At 38.0% G+C, this 17,773-nt stretch overlaps 1 protein-coding gene across 1 annotated transcript in view; it reads left to right on the top strand.

The window, feature by feature from the left end:
* MYO3A (myosin IIIA) overlaps positions 1-17,773 on the top strand; it is a gene marked incomplete at both ends in the record, with an annotated part of 210,068 nt that overhangs the window by 169,272 nt on the left and 23,023 nt on the right. The gene's annotated exons all lie outside the window — the stretch shown is intronic.

Genomic DNA, 17,773 nt, shown 5'->3' with positions numbered 1-17,773 from the left:
CTGGTAACTGGCAAGTCTGGAGTCCTAGCTGGTCCACACGTGCTGCAAATACTCTCTGCAGCCTTATCACCTCCCCCAGGGCCAGCCCCTGTGGCTCTGACCTCGCCCTGAGAGAATCTGCATTTATCCTCCCTCGCTCATTCTCCCTCCCTTTCCCGGAGGCCCTCCACTCTCTCACTACCTGCCTGTCCCTTGTAACCACTACTCTCCTCTGCTTCTCCGTATTTGACTTTTGTAGATGCTACATATAAGTGAGATCATGTAGTTGTTTTCTTTCTGTGCCTGGCTTATTTCACTTACCATAATGTCCTGCAGGTTCATCCTTCTTTCTCATGGCTAAATAATATTTCAGTGTGTGTGTGTGTGTGTGTGTGTGTGTGTGTGTGTTCATCTGTTGACGGACACTGAGGTTGTTTCCATATTTTGGCTACTGTAAATAATGTTGCAATGAAAATGGAAATACAAGTATGCTTTGCTTTCCTTTAGATATATACCCAGAAGCGGGGTTTCTGATAGTTCTAATGTTGTTTCCTGAGAAACCTCCACGTGTTTAGTGGCTGCCCCAATTTACATTCCCTCCAACAGTGTACAAGAGTTGCCTTTTCTCCACATCCCACCAGCATTTTTTCTCATCTTTTTGATAATAGATCCTAACAGATGTGAGGTGATTCATTGTGATTTTAATATAATTCCCCTAATGATAAGTGATATTGAGTCTTTTCATATAATGTTGGCCATTTGTATGAGTCAGGTCATTTGACAATTTTATATCAGGTTGCTTGTTTTCTGCTATTGAATTGTTCAAGTTCCTTATATATTTTGGATATTAACCTTTATCTGACATATGGTTTACAACATTTTCTCCCATTCAGTAGGTTACTTTTTAATGTCATTGATGGTTTTCTCTAGTGTGCAGAAGCTCTTTAGTTTGATATATTCCTACTTGTTGATTTTTCTTTTGTTGCCTGAACTTTTGAGTCATATCCAAAAAATCATTGCCATCTCAATGTCAAGGAGATTTTCTCTGTTTTCTTCTAGGATTGTTATGGTTTTAGGTCTTATGTTTAAGTGTTGAATCCATTTTGAGTTAACTTTTGTATATAGTGTAATATGAGCCCAATTTCATTCTTTTGCATGTGGTTATTCAGTTTTTCTAGCACCATTTATTGAAGAGATTATCCTTTCCCCATTACGTATTCATGGTGCCCTTGTTGAAAAGTAGTTACTCAGACATGCTATGCTTAGGTTTATCTCTGTTTTGTTCCATTGGTCTATGTGTCTGTTTTTATGCCAATACCATATTGTTTTTGATTATTATAATATAGCTTGAAATCAGGAAGTGTTATGCCTCCAGCTTTGTTCTTGTCTCTCAAGATTTCTTTGTCAGGGACTTTGAATAGGCCTAATACCAGCTAAATTTTTCTAGAAAGTCCAGTTACTTCACTTTCTTCTTCAGTGTGCCAATATTTTAATGAACCTAAAAAGGCTATCAGAACCAGTTGTTAGCTTATCTGGAGAGAATTGTAACTCAGTGACTTTTTTTAACTTCAGGTGTAGAGACAGAACTTTTTACTCCATGCACATGTAGAAAGGTTACATAGTCTATTCCACTTGTTTGAGGCTATACTGGCAAATATCTGAATCATTCCATGTCCCTGAGAGAGCAGAAGAAGTGCCTGAGTGAGTGAAAACCCAGAACCAAGGAGTAAGGAAGGACACTGGGAGATGTAGAAGATGCCAGTGACAAGACTAGACAGTACAGTTACTCTCAACAGATGCTGATGAAAAGCCAAGAATAGCTTCAGAGCAGATGGACTATCTTCATTAAGGCCATGAAGCTGCAAATATTCCCCACCCCCAACCCCAACTTAGATGTGGAATAAAAGAGGATAAAATAAAGAGAGGAAAAAAGAGGAAAATTAGAAACCTAAAATGATTAAGTTTACTCAGAAGACACTAAGAAAATTGAAAGTCACTGAGTTTAATTAGGATTCATTAAAAATAACATAATGCTAGAAAAATAGAAATGAGCACTAAGAGGTAGGAATTAAGTCTAGTTATAGGAAAATCAAGTTACATCTGAATTGTTGCACATTGTGAAAATTTAACCCTGCCATAAACAACTACATTGCTGAAAGATTTCTGATTGCACTGTATGAATAGAATTTGATGACTTTTAAAGAAACATGGAAAGCCAACAGAGATGATGGTGGTTTGGACAAAGTGATAGCTAGAAGGTAAACAGTTTCAAGTAACTGTTAGTCAGTAGAGGACCTGACAAGTAGGCAGGTGGACATGTCTGTGGTTACTGAAGCCATAGAGTAAATGAGATCATTCAGGTAGTCTGCGTACAATGAAAAGAGAAAAGAACCCAGAGCAAGAGTTAAGACATGTACAGGTCAGATAGAAAGGAACCAGCAAAGAGGAGCAATAGGAGGGGAGGGAGGAACACCAGGGAGCCTAGTACCTCAGAAGCCATGGGAAGAGGCTCTTAAGATATTGTACAGAGTGATGCTGATGGAGCAAGACAAAGAGAACTATAACATATCCATTGACTTGCCAAAGTATTAACAATTACTTACTAAATTCCTGAGGTTTTTTTAAAATATTAAATATGAATTGAAAAGAGGGATAGATACAAATAATTACTATGCTATTTTTGGGGAAATTTATCCCCAATATTTGCTAGACTTTATCATTGGATGTAGTCTATATTCATATATTTAATGATCTATGCAAATGCTTTTTTATTTCTTGAGTAGTTTATAAAATGTTATGGTAAAATGTAGTTGAAATAATTCAAACTAAAGTCACAATTTGAACCAGATATTGCTTGGTCAATATTTAATCCCTGAAATGGTACCAGGCCCATTATTATATCTTTGGATGTTCTTGTTTTACCTCAGAACTGGACAACTCCACCCTAAATTTTCAGACTCTGATTTTCTTTATAGAACAGCCTAGGTTTGCCAACCATATTTAAACCAAGAATTCCCACCACCCACTTCTTATTCCTCTAGTTCCAGTGGTTTTCTCAGTGATCTTTATACACCTGTAGACATCACACACTTCACACAGGCATTCAGGTGCATACTTGTTGAAGGGATTAGGTTATCACTACCACTTATCTCAAAGTTATTTCACGTAGATTAGTTTCGTATTCCTCAAACAGATTTTCAATCCTTTGCCAGCAAGATCATATCATATATTATATATTAATTTTTTTGTTACCATAACACATTTATTCATCACACAGTAAACATTCAATAACTGCTTATTAATTGGCTGAAAAGCTGTTTAATTTCCTCCAAAATTTATAGGGGAGTGAAGTATAGTGACCAGTGGAGTGAAGATTAGAAAGTTTGTTTTTTATTAAAAGAAAAAAATGTAACATTACATTCTTTAAATACTCGTTTATTTTCATATGTTGTCTACTCTAATACACCTTGTGATAAAAAATAAATAAATAAGTCCTTATATAGAAGTCCTGTCTCCTTAGATCACCTATTGCTAAACTGAATTTGGAACCTCAAAGTACAAGCAGCTGCCCTCACATGCAGAGGCAGATTTAGCTGATATGCTGTGGGACCTGTTAAGTTGGGATCAACAGGCCACCCCTTCAGTACTGTCCTTCATGGCAAACCCTACTTCCCCATGAAAATTTTCACTTCAGAAGCCAAAATCAAGCTTATTTACAAGTAATTCTGCCATTAAAATAAGCCTGAGAGGCACCTGAAATTTTAATTATCTTGTATTTCTCAAAAATCTACAGGCATTTTCCAATAATTGCTGCACCCAACTCTGTTGTAAGACCTCAATAAGCCTTAGCTAGATTATGTAAAGTGGCTTGGAAATGCTTCTCACCTACTCTAAAGAAAGCATGAATAATAAAGATAATTAAATTTTGCAAATTTTAACAAGCTATAACCTTATTTTGTAAGGTTTCTCTTTTTGTAAGACATGTTTAAAAGGGCAAAAGTGCCAAGAGTAAAATAATATGCATATGAAAACTGAGGAGCTAATTATGAAATTTAAAAATAAGGTAAGTGCTTGAACAGCTTATTTTATATCTTTGTTTTGCTAATAATGTTTATAAATTGAAACTGATATGAGCTAACTTCCCCTGCATTTTCACCAGGAGAAATATATAAATAGGTTGTATTTAACTAGAGCATGGTCATTTGATTACAAATTCTAATAAATGCTGTTATACTCATAAGTATACAATGACATTGCATTATTTCTCCCTGAATGGTGTGCAGAGTTTGGGAGATGTTTTCTTCTTAATTATGGTACACCTGGCGATTTGTGTCGACAATTGTGAAGAGAAGAAAGATTAATTGTAGAACAAATAAACCCTGGTAACACAAAAGCATGTACTCCTCTCCTTTTATGAAGAAGCTATACCACCCAACAAGCTACAATTTTTAAATGGTTGCAAGGTTAACAAATAAGGATGCTATTATAATTCTATGTCTCATTTGCATAATACCATCAGTAAGTTCAACACTAAATCAGAGCAGTCCTTTGCCATGCAAACGTATAGTAGGTATAATGAAAATGCTTTTATGCTGCTTTCAAAGTAAATGTCAAGGAGGGAAAATAGCAATTTTCCATTTGCTTCTAAATATTTATGTCATTTAGATTCATATAATAACCCTAGAATTTTCAGTTATAATGGTGCAGATTTGATATTTTTAGATATGCCTATCATTTTACCATTGTAATGCTAGCATCTAGAAATGTATTTTGCAAGCTATCCAACAAGATACCTCCACATGTATCTGTAAATATACTTACATTTATGTGAAAGCCAGGAAACTCAAATAATGTTGCATTATATATTTTATATGATTATTATTTCATTAAGAATAGAAAATAAAGAGGTTATATTGGTTCCCACCCAACATACCTCTGGTGAACACTTATCTTCCTAAGTCTATTTGCTTTTTCTTTTCATAACTAGTAATACTAATTCCCCAAAACTCTTAAAAACAACAACAACCTTTAGTATCCAAAAAGAAATTATTTTTATTTATAAACTTACAATTCAGTAAGAATCATTTATTTCTAGTATTTTAATAATACTAAATACTACTTATATAAAGCAGTTTGCCTTACATAAGTTTGCACTCTGAAGTATGGATTTCTAATGTGTTCACTGAATTAATTCAGACTAACCACTTGACCTAGACGCCTTAGATGGAAAGAGCTAAATTTTTTGCATCCAAAATATTTCTTCTTATTCTATACTTTTAATCTACTTTAAACTACAGAGGACATGGAGCTAACATGGAAACAGAAATGTTATGAACAAATATCCCCCCCGATCTTCCCATTATTTTTTTAAATTAAAATGCACCCAAAAAAGACCAATAATATTAGCAGTACTGTAAACTAAGTTTTTTCTTTACATGTTGTACACCATATTACTACATGAGGTCAGTTCAAAGATAAATTGCATATCATATTTAATAAGGTAGTATAATCAACAAGGTAAATTCACATATAATCTAATCTAATAATAGACAAATATGCAAATTGACCGCACCTTCGCTACAACCAAGCCACGCCCACCAGCCAAGTCACGCCCACCAACCAATCAGGACGAGTATGCAAATTATCCCAACAAAGATGGCGGCTAATTTGCATATCGAGACAGCGTAGAAAGAAGCCAAGAGCTGCAGAAGGGAGCAAAGCTGCAGAGAAGCAAGCAAGCCGGGGGGGGGGGGCGGGGGGAGGAGAAGGGAGGAGTGGAGGCGGGGCCGGGGGAGAAGGAAGTTGAGCAGGCGGGGCCGGGGGGAGAAGGGGCGGGGCCGGGAGAGAAGGGAGGAGCAGAGGCGGGGCCAGGGGAGAAGTGAGGAACGGAGGCGGGGCCAGGGGAGAAGTGAGGAACGGAGGCGGGGCCGGGGGAGAAGTGAGGAACGGAGGCGGGGCCGGGGGAGAAGGGAGGAGCGGAGGCGGGGCCAGGGAAGAAGGAAGGAGAGCGGGCTGGCGGAGAAGGCGGGGCGGAGGAGAAGGGAGGACCGGAGGTGGGGCCGGGGGAGAAGGAAGGAGAGCGGGCTGGCGGAGAAGTTAGAAAAGCAGGGGGGCTGGCGGAGATCGCGGGGCGGGGGACAAGGGAGGAGAGCAGGCAGGGTGGGGAGAGTGCAGCAGGAAACCCTATTGCAGGATTTTTCCTGCAACGGGAACGCTAGTCTATACTAATAAAAGGGTAATATGCTAATTAGATCAGATAGACCAGACATCTTCCAGTCGTCCTTCCGTCCTTCTAGACAAAGCCACGGTGGCAGGGGCCAAGGCAGATGCGGTTAGGGGAGATCAGGCCGGCAGGGGAGGGCAGTTAGGGGCAGTCAGGCAGGCAGGCAGGCAGAGGCAGTTAGGGGCGATCAGGCTGGAAGGAGAGAGCAGTTAGGGTCAATCCGGCCAGCGGGGGAGCAGTTGGGGCATCAGGCAGGCAGGCAGAGTGGTTAGGGGCAATTGGGCAGGCAGGCAGGTGAGCGGTTAAGAGCCAGCCATCCTGGATTATGAGAGGGATGTCCAAAACTGGCAGTCGGACATCCCCCAAGGGGTCCTGGATTGGAGAGGGTGCAGGCCGGGCTGAGGGACCCACCACCTCCATGCACGAATTTCATGCACTGGGCCTCTAGTATTTTCATAATTTCATATCAAATAGAGAAAATGCCTTCTTTTTAAATCCTAATATTTTTAATTGTTCTTATAACTAGACATACTGGACTAGTTCACAAACCCCTGAAAATTATAAATTGACCCAGATTATATTTCCTGACCATGATGTAATTGAGATAGATGTGAAAAATAAATTTGCATATTAAAAATCAATAAGGAGAAACCAAGATGGCAGCATAGGTAAACACCTGAACTTGCTGCCATGCACAACCACTTCAAAACTACAACTAAAAGACAAACGGACATCATCCAGAACCACAGGAAGGCAGGCTAAGAGGAAATTCTACAACTAGAAGGGAAGAGAAAAGCACACTGAGACTCAGAGGAACTGTGGAAGTAAAGTCCAGAGGTATGGAGACACACGCGCGGAGAGGGCTGGCAACTGAATACGCAGCTGTCTTTTTCAATCTGCAGGGAGACACAAGCTCCCGACTGCTCTGAACTCCAGTTCTGGGTGAGACTCTGAGGACCCAGACTCATACTGGGAGAAACTGGACTGTCTGGCAGTGGATGGAATTCGAGGGCGGCTTTCTCTCAGAGGTGCTTGCAACGATTACCAAGGGACACTGAGACCTGGGGGCCTCTTAGGGAAGGGCTGACGGGAAGCCATTACTGTTTGCTCCGCCCTGAGACTCCGCCTCATCCAAGCTGTGCGCAGAGGATTTTGCAAATGAATGGCCTGGTCCTTTGAAAACTAAACTTACCTAACAAACTGCAGCTGAGTCAGAAAGACCCAGAACATACAAAAAAAGGCCCAAGGCCCCACAGCAGCTTGCATTGCTTCACAGCTGGGCCTCATCTGGGCACCTCCAAAACCCAAACAAAGAAGAGGAATCTGTAGATCTCTCCATAGCTCCTGCTGGGTGGCCTCAGGCAGAGGCTAAATTAGCACCTCCTTGGAGATCCAAGAGCCAGTGTACCCAGGGGTCAGAGTAGGACCATCCAGATTACAACTCCTCAGATCCATAAGGGACACACTCAGGGGGCAGACTCAGTGAGCACTAAAGCCCCACTGAAGCAAATCTTGCCTCATAAGGGTGTCTCCAGCACAGAAGTTCTCCCATCGTAGACACAGCTGATCCTCACAGCCAATTGGCCTGGAGGTCAATTCCTCCCAGTGATACCAACAACAATCAAGGCTTAACTACAACAAGACTGTGCACACAGCCCACAAAGGGGTGCACCAAGACTGTCCACCTTAGGTAACTGGGGAGGCTGAGCCACTGTGCCCTATAGGACACCTAGCACACAAAACCACTCTATCAACTCAGGGAAGCAGCTAAAAGGCGGAGACAAAGAAAAAGGTCACAAATGAAAGAAATGGAGGAAAGCAAACTACTGGATATAGAGTTCAAAACCACGGTTATAAGGTTTTTCAAGAATTTTCTAGAAAAGGCTGATAAATTTAGTGAGACCCTCGAGGATATGAAAATGGACCAACTAGAAATTAAGCATACACTGACTGAAATTAAAAATAATATACAGAGATCCAACAGTAGACTAGAGGATTGCAAGAATCAAGTCAAAGATTTGAAATACAAAGAAGCAAAAAAAACACCCAACCGGAAAAGCAAAAAGAAAAAAGAATCCAAAAATATGAAGATAGTGTAAGGAGCCTCTGGGACAACTTCAAGTGTGCCAACATCTGAATTATGGGCGTGCCAGAAGAAGAGAGAGAGCAAGATACTGAAAACCTATTTGAAGAAATAATGTCTGAAAACTTCCCCCACCTGGTGAAAGAAATAGACTTACAAGTCCAGGAAGTGCAGAGAACCCCAAACAAATGGAATCCAAAGAAGACCACACCAAGACACATCATAATTAAAATGCCAAGAGCAAAAGACAAAGAGAGAATCTTAAAAGCAGCAAGAGAAAAACAGTTAGTTACCTACAAGGGAGCACCCGTACGATTGTCAGCTGATTTCTCAACAGAAACTATGCAGGCAAGACGGAAGTGGAAAGAAATATTCAAAGTGATGAATAGCAAGAAACTACAAACAAGGTTACTCTACCCAGCAAAGCTATCATTCAGAATTGAAGGTCAGATAAAGAGCTTCACAGATAAGACAAAACTAAAGGAGTTCATCACCGCCAAAGCAGTATTATATGAAATGCTGAAAGGTATTCTTTAAGAAGAGGAAGAAGAAGAAGAAGAAGAAGAAGAAGAAGAAGAAGAAGAAGAAGAAGAAGAAGAAGAAGAAGAAGAAGAAGAAGAAGAAGAAGAAGAAAAAGGTAAAGATAAAAATTATGAACAACAAATACATATCTATCAACAAGTAAATCTAAAAATCAAGTGAATAAAAAATCTGATGAACAGAATAATCTGGTGAATATAATAGAATCAGGGGTATAGAAAGGGAGTGGACTGACAATCCTCAAGGGGAAAAGGGTGTGGGGGGTGCGAGAAGAGACTGGACAAAAATCATATACCTATTGATGAGGACAGGGGGGGGGTAAGGGCATGGGGTGGGGTGGGAACCGGGTGGAGGGGAGCTATGGGGGGTAAAAAGAGGAACAACTGTAATAATCTGAACAATAAAGATTTAAATAAATAAATCAATCAATCAATCAATAAATCAATAAGATAGTCTGGAGTGAAGGAGTTATAATTAGGTATAAGTTATTTCAAAATAATAAAAATGAAAATAGCTACATATAAAAACTGTGAATGAGATGCAGCCAGAACTGTATTCATAGGAAAATGTAAATCATTAAATGTTTTAAATATTAATTGAAAGGAAGTAATTTAAAAATGGTTGTAATCTAATAAATATTTTTAGAAAAAGAAAAAAAATACTATTCAACCACTTGAAAAACAGAAAAGAGAAATAATTGTGATAAGACAGAAATACACTGGGAGATCCAACATGGCATGCAATAGAAGGAAGTTACCCTCACCTTCCAGGACCAAACTGGAATTATAACTAAATTATAGATCAACCTGAATAACCAACTGAAAACTAGCTGCAGAGAAGTGTTATAACCAAGGTTTTACAGAAGAAGCCACATCAAGACTGTTAAGAAAGGTAGAGATGCAAAAATGACTCACCCAGTTCCTATAGGGAGTGGCTGAGGTTCTGGAGGAATATCTCAGCTGTGCAGGATTCTCCCTGAGAAATTGGGGTCTCAACCCCAAGCTGGGTCCACAGCCCATAGCAACAGAGCCAAGAAGAGGTGCCAACATAACATCTGGCTGTGTAAATCAGCAGAGATTCTTTACATCAGGAGAGACAGGAGTCCACGAGAGACACCGGTACCCTCTTAAAGGGCCAACACACAAAATTTCCTTTGCACCACTGGGCTCTGGCAGAGAGAAGGCAGACCAAGCTAAAGTCGTGTGAGTAGAGTCTGGGTTTGTGACTCTGGGGAGAGAGCTGAACGACAGCTACCAGGATTCCTGAGCTGAGTTCTTCTCCCACATCATACATGCTACCTTTCTTGGGTGAAGCATTCCTCTCTGTGCAGCATCAGCCTGGGGAAATGCAATAGCCCTACCCTCTGGACTCACTCTTGCCCCACCATGATGATCTTACACCTTGCTGTGGAGTCAGATGCCTTGGCAGGGTTGTAGAGATCTGAGAAGACTCAGAGAGTATCACTGACTGAGTTGTGTAGCTTTGGGGCAGGGGTCTGCTTTTATCATAATGGTATGAAACTAGAAATCAAATACAAGAAAAAAACTGAAAAACACACAAAGATGTGGAGACTAAATAACAATGAATGGGTTAACAATGAGTTCAAGGAAGAAATCAAAGATACCTTGAAATAAATGAAAATGAGAATACAACAACTGAAAATGTATGGGACACAGTGAAAACAGTCCTAGTGGAAAATTCATAGCACTAGAGGCTTGTCTCATGAAATAAGAAAAATCTCAACCAATCTAATTTTACACTTAAAGCAACTGGAAGAACAACAAACAAAGTCCAAAGTGTGAAGAAAGAAAGAAATAATAAAGACCAAAGCACAAATAAAAAAAATAGAGTCTATAAAAACGATATAAAAGATCAATGAGCCGGGCTGACATGGCTCAGTGGTTGAGCGTCAATCTATGAACCAGGAGGTCACGGTTTTATTTCTGGTCAGGGCACATGCCTAAGTTGCGAGCTCGGTCCCATTTGGATGTGTGCAGGAGGCAGCCAATCAATGGTTCTCTCTCATCATTGATGTTTGTATCTCTTTCTCTCTCCCTCTCCCTCTCTAAAATCAATATATACATACATACATACATATACATATATATGTATATATATATACACACATATATATGTGTGTGTGTATGTATATGTATATATGTATATATATGCATGTATATATAGATGTATAGATATAGATATAGATATATAGATAGATAGACATAAATACACATACGTATACATATATATTAAAAAGATCAATGAAACTAAGAGAGAGCTGTTTCTTTGAAAAGATAAACATGATTGATAAACATTTAACCAGAGGAAACAACACCAAAGAAATACAAAGTATTGTAAGAAAATATTATGAACAACTATATGCCAACAAATTGGACAATCTGGAAGAAATGGTTAAATTCCTAGAAATGTATAATCATCCAAAACTGAATCAGGAAGAATCAGAGGATCTTAATAGACAGATTACAACTAGTGAAATTGAAGCAGTAATTTAAGAAAGAAAAAAAAAACAGTAGCAAAAACAACAACAAAAACTCCCAACAAACAAAAGTCATGGACCAGATGACTTCATAGGTGAATTTTATCAAACATTTAAAGAACTAACATCCTTCTCAAACTATTCCAAAATACGCAAGAGGAAGGAAGACTCCCAAGCTCATTTTATGAGGCCAACTTTATCCTAATTCTAAAACCAAATAAAGACACTACAAAGAAAAAAAAATTATAGGCCAATAATCCCTGATGAATGTAGATGCTAAAATTCTCAACAAAATATTAGCAAACCAGATCCAGCAATACATTAAAAAGATCATATACCACTATTCGGTGAAATTATTCTGAGATTCAACGTTTGTACAATATTCATACATCAATAAATGTGATATACCGCATAAACAAAATGAAGGATGAAAATCATATGATCATATGAATAGAGGCAGAAAATGCATTTGATAAAATCTAGCACCCATTTATTATAAAAACAATCAGCTAAGTGAGGACAGAGAGAACATAAAAAAGGTCACATATGACAAACCCATGGCCAACATCATACTCTATGGGCAGAAACTAAAAGCTTTTTTCTTAAGATTAGGAACAAAAGAGGATTGTCCACCTTCACCACTATTATTCAACATAGTTCTGGAAATTGTAGCCACAGCAATCAAACAAGAAGAAATAAGTGGCATCCAAATTGGAAAGGAAGAAGTAAAACTGTCATTATTTGCCAATGACATGATACTGAATATAGAGAATCCTGAATATTCCGCCAAAAAACTATTAGAACTGATAAATGAATTCAGTAAGGTATTGGGATACATAATAAACACCCAGAAATCAGTTGCATTTTATACACCAACAATGAACTATCAGAAAGGGAAACTAAGAAAAGAATCCCACTTAACAAGTGTATCAAAAAATACAAAATATATAGGAATAGATTTAACCCAGGAGGAAAAGGCCTGTGCTCAGAAAATTGTAAGACACTGAAGAAAGATATTGAAGAAGGTAAAAATAAATGGAAGTATATACTGTGTTTATAGATAGAAAGAATTAACATCTGTAAATGTGCATGCTACCCAAAGCAATTCATAGATCAATGCATTCCTATCAAAAGTGTTTTTTACAGAAATACAGTCAATGTTTCAAAAATTATATGGAACCACGAAGTTACCTGAATAGCCACAGAATCTTGAGAATGAATAACAAAGTTGGAGGAATCATGCTACCTGATATCAAACTATACTACAAGGCTATAGTAATCAAAACAGCATGGTAGTGTCATAAAAGCAGAGATATATATTAATGAAACAGAATATAGAGAACCCAGAAATAAACCCATGCCTTTATGGTCAATTAATATTTGCCAAAGAGGCAAGAACATACAAGGAGTATTTGGTACATGGTGATGGAATTCTTGGACAGACACATGAAAAATATGAAACTAGACCACATTCTCACACCATATATAAGAACAAATTCAAAATAGATTAAAGACTTAAATGTAAGACTAAAAACAAAAATTTTAGATGAAAACATCAGCAGTAAAATCTCAGACATTTCTTGTAGCAATATTTTTTCTGATACATTTTCTTAGACAAGGGAAACAAAGGAAAAAATAAACAAATGGAACTACATCAAACTAAAAAGTTTTTTCACAGCAAGGGAAACCATCAACAAAATGAGAATACAACCAACTGAATGGGAGAACATAATCGCTACTGATATATCTGATAAATGGTTAATATCCAAAATTTATAAAGAATTTTTACAACTCAACACCTTAAAAAAATCCAATTTAAAAATGGACAAAGGATCTAAATAGACATTTCTTCAAAGAGAACATACAGATGGCCAATAGACATATGAAAAGATACTCAACATCAGTAATCATCAGAGAAATGCAAACTAAAACCATAATGAGATATTACCTTACACCTGTCAGAATGGCTATCATCAATACATGAACAAACACAAGTGTTGGTGAGGCTGTGGAGAAAAGGGAACCCTCAGGCACTGTTGGTGGGAATGAGGATTGGTGCAGCCACTGTGAAAAGCAGTGTGGAGTTTCCTAAAAAAATTAAAAGTGGAACTGCCTTATGACCCAGTGATTCCATTTCTGCGAATATATCCAAAGAAATCCAAAACATTGATTCAAAATAATATATGCATCCCTAGTTTATTGAGGCACTATTTACAATGGTAAATATTTGGAAACAGCCCAAGTGCCCATCAGTACATGAGTGGATAAAAACCTCTGGTACATTTACACAATGGAATATTACTCAGCCATAAAAAAAAGGAAATCTTACCTTTTGGGACAGCATGGATGGACCTGGAGAGTATTATGCTAAATGAAATAAGTGAGTCACAGAAAGACAAATACCATATGATTTCACTTGTATGTGGAATCTAATGAACAAAGTACTAGTAGACAAAAGAAAAAGAAAGTCATAGTTACAGAGAACAGAGTGACAGCTGTTAGAGGGTAGTGGTGCTGGGGCCTAGGTGAAATGGGTGAAGGGATTAAGCAAAAAATAAACAAAAAAACCTCATAGACACAGATAACAACATGGTCATTACCGGAGAGAAAGGGGGTTGAAGGCTAGTGGAATAATGTAAAGGGAGGATAAATGGTGATGGAAGGAGACTTGGGGTAGTGAACATACAATACAAGATATGATGATGTATTATTGAATTGTACACTTCAAACCTATATAATTTTATTGACCAATGTCACCCCAATAAATTAAATAAAAATTTAAAAAGAAATACATCAAAGATCTAAATGAAGCTAAGATAATGTTTTTGAAAATAAAAATAAACAAATATATAGGTACTTTAAAAAAGAAGGCAATAAGAATAGAAAATAGAACAAGATTATAACAATTATAATTGATAATATTAAAATCTCACATTCAATAAGTGTAATCAATATTACAAAGACAATTTGGGTCTGACATAAATTTTTAAGAATAAGTCAATGTGATGTTATGTCTGTAAAGAATTACTTTCACAAAAAGGTTCCAAGAACTTAGTGTTACAGGCAGTTGCAATCCAAGTTCATGAAACAGGTAATTTCCATACTGTGTAATCTGAGAAAGAAAAAAGAAAAGAAAACTGGAGGTTACATATTTTATGACAGTCATGTATCCTCAAACCCAAGTCTGACAAATAACATTTAAGAAAGAAAGAGAAGGGGGGCAGGGAGGGAGGAAGCAAGGAAAGAAAGCTAGGGATCAATCTCAGAAATTTAGAGGTACGACTCCTAATACAGTACTAGATAATTGCATGCAATATTACATTAAAAGACTCTCCAAATAACACATTAATGTAACAATATCAGAAGGTCAAAAGAATACAGTCATCGTGATAAATGCTGAAACAGTCTTCATAAAATCCAACTAGTGGTCCTGATGAGAAGCCAAATTCTCACCAAATTAGGAAGAAGAGACTTTTTAGCAATATGCAGAATGTATTTTTTAAACATGTTGTCAACATCATAATTAACTATGAAACACTGGAAGCAGTTCCACTTAGAAGGCAGCATTACGATAAGCATGCTAGCAAAAATACTTTTTTATATTTTGGGAGAATTTCTAACTGACACAATAAGACAGAAAATAGAAATTTCTAAAACTTATAACTATTGAAAAGGAAAAGACAGGATTGTAAGAGTATTTGTATATAACATGAATTTTGACCTTAAAAATGCAAAGAATGAGCCAAAGTAATGATTGATACTAGCAATAAAATTCAGTAATCCTCTCTAATAAAAGGATAATATGCAAATTAACCATCACTCCGCTACATAAGCCACGCCCACCAGCCAAGCCACGCCCACCAGACAATCAGGGCGAGTATGCAAATTAACCCCAGCTAAGATGGCTACCATTGGGTTTCCCCGGCAACAGAAGAAGCTAAGCTTTCCACACACTCTGGCGGGCCCAGGCCTCCACTCAAGGATACAAAGTTTCAATTATAGAAGGTAAACAAATCCAAGCGGCAGCCACGGATCCAGCAGGAGGCTTGGCTCCACTCCAGGCTACAAAGTTTCAATTGTAGAAGGTAAATAAATTCCAGATACCAGAGCCTCTGCTTGGGTCACCAGCAGCTTGGCTGGCCTGCAAACCACCACAGGCCCCTTGCTCAGGCCTCTCCACGCCCCAAGGGAACCCCACCCTGATCCAGGACACCCTTCAGGGCAAACCAGCTGGCCCCCACCCACGCACCAGGCCTCTATCGTCCTATCTAATAAAAGAGTAATATGCAGATTGACCATCAATCCAACACACAATATGGCTGCCCCCATGTGGTCAAAGATCCTGCCCCCATGTGGACACAAGATGGCCACCACAAGATGGCCAGCAGGGGAGGGCAGTTGGGAGGCACCAGGCCTGCAAGGGAGGGCAGTTGGAGGCGATCAACCCTGCAGGGGAGGGCAGTTAGGGGTGACCAGGCTGGCAGAGGAGGGAAGTTGGGGGCAAACAGGCTGGCAGGGGAGCAGTTAGACATCAATCAGGCTGGCATGGGAGTGGTTAGGGGGTGATCAGGCTGGCAGGCAGAAGCGATTTAGGGGCAATCAGGAAGTCAGGCAGGCGAGCAATTGGGAGCCAGCAGTCCTGGATTGTGAGAGGGATGTCCGACTGCCCGTTTAGGCCCGATCCCACCCTAAACGGGCAGTCAGACATCTCTCGAGGGGTCCCAGATTGGAGAGGATGTAGGCTGGGCTGAGGGACACCCCCCCCCTTCGTGCACGAATTTCGTGCACCGGGCCTCTAGTGATATATAGGTATACAGATATTCTTTCTTATAAAAATGTACAATGGAGAAAGAGCTCACTGGAAATAACAGCAAACAAAATTAAAGACATTGAAATAAAGCTAATAAGAAAACCAAAAAGAGACCAAAAAAGAGATGGACAATGGAATGACATTACATAGTGTGTCTGAATTGGAAGATACTATAAACATGACTATTCTAAGATTAATTTCTAGATTTACAAAAATGTTGCATTCAATCTCTGAGATTTTTTTAGAACTTAAGAAAATGACCCTAAAGATTATTTGTAAATTTCAGAAAAAAATATTATAAATGAGGACTTTTCTTATTAAATAATAAAATAAATAATATAAAGCCATAGCAATTAAAACCATATGCCTCTATTATAATAATCAACCACAGGTTACTTGAACAGAATAGATAGCCCCCAAATTGACCTTAGTATTTCTGAAAACTTGTCACTAAAATATACACAGCAAAGCAATAAGAAATGGATAGATAATGCTTGAAATATTTCTTATTTGGGGAGAAGAAATAAGAATCCTACCTTATGCTGACTACCCAGCTATACTAATGATTCAAAAGTAAGAAATAAACCAAAAGAAACCAGATGGTATTAACTGAGTATTGCACAATCTCTACTTTGGACAGGACAAAGCATAAGAAGTAATAAAAGAATTACAAAGAAAATTGTGATAAATTTGAACTGCATAAACAAATCTTCTAGAGATTAGAAAGCCAAGATTAAAAGTTAAAGGGTTAAGGACAAAATTGGATAAAATATTTAAAACAAATGTAAAAAGGGTTGTCATATGTAATGTAGAAAAAGCTCTCACAAATCATTAAGAAAAACAATACCCCAGTGGAAAAATGGGCACAAGAATGGATTTATTTATAGAAAAATAAATGCAAATGGCAAATAAACTTATCTATGATCACCCTAAAAATACAATTAAAACAAGTTGCTATTTTTACTTATCAAACTGGCAAGAAGGAAAAAAATATTTAACTGTGAGGATAATGTATGAATTTTATTATTCTCAAATAGTAATGGTGAGACTGTAAAGAGTCAACATTTCAAAAAGTGACTTGACAATATGTAAAAAAAAGAAACAAACATTGAAATAATTTATATCATTGACCCAGCAAACCCACTTATGAAAACATAGCCTAAAGGAATAATCAGAGCTGAAAAATAAAAATTTATGTACATGGCAAAATAAAAAATTAGACAATAAGGAAATGATTAATAAGGAATGACACATTCATATATGGAATATTAACAGCCCTTAAATTCATTTTTCAAAGAATAACCTTGGCAAACTGCTAGCTACAGGATAAAATATTGCAGAATTGAAATTGGATAATGTAAATAAATCAGCTTAATATTCCCTCATGTGAGATGGTTCATTAACAAGAGCATCTGTGTAGAGAGCTTTAGAAAAGCCCGGTGACTGGTTGAATAAGAACTAGGTGCTCACTCACCAATAGAGCAGACACTTTCCATCTCTTGCTGACTTGGGCCCTCAGAGTCCATGTCTGTATAAAATTAATCATCTGAATAATGTTACTGCAGCCTGGAACAGAGCTTGCACAGCCATGTGTAATAAGACTAGGGTGTCATCTCCAGGTATGTCATCTTTGCTGCCAGG

This window comes from Cnephaeus nilssonii (genome assembly GCF_951640355.1).
Source record: "Cnephaeus nilssonii genome assembly, chromosome: 1".
Lineage (NCBI taxonomy): Eukaryota > Metazoa > Chordata > Mammalia > Chiroptera > Vespertilionidae > Cnephaeus > Cnephaeus nilssonii.
This window is presented reverse-complemented; position numbering and strand designations above follow the sequence as displayed.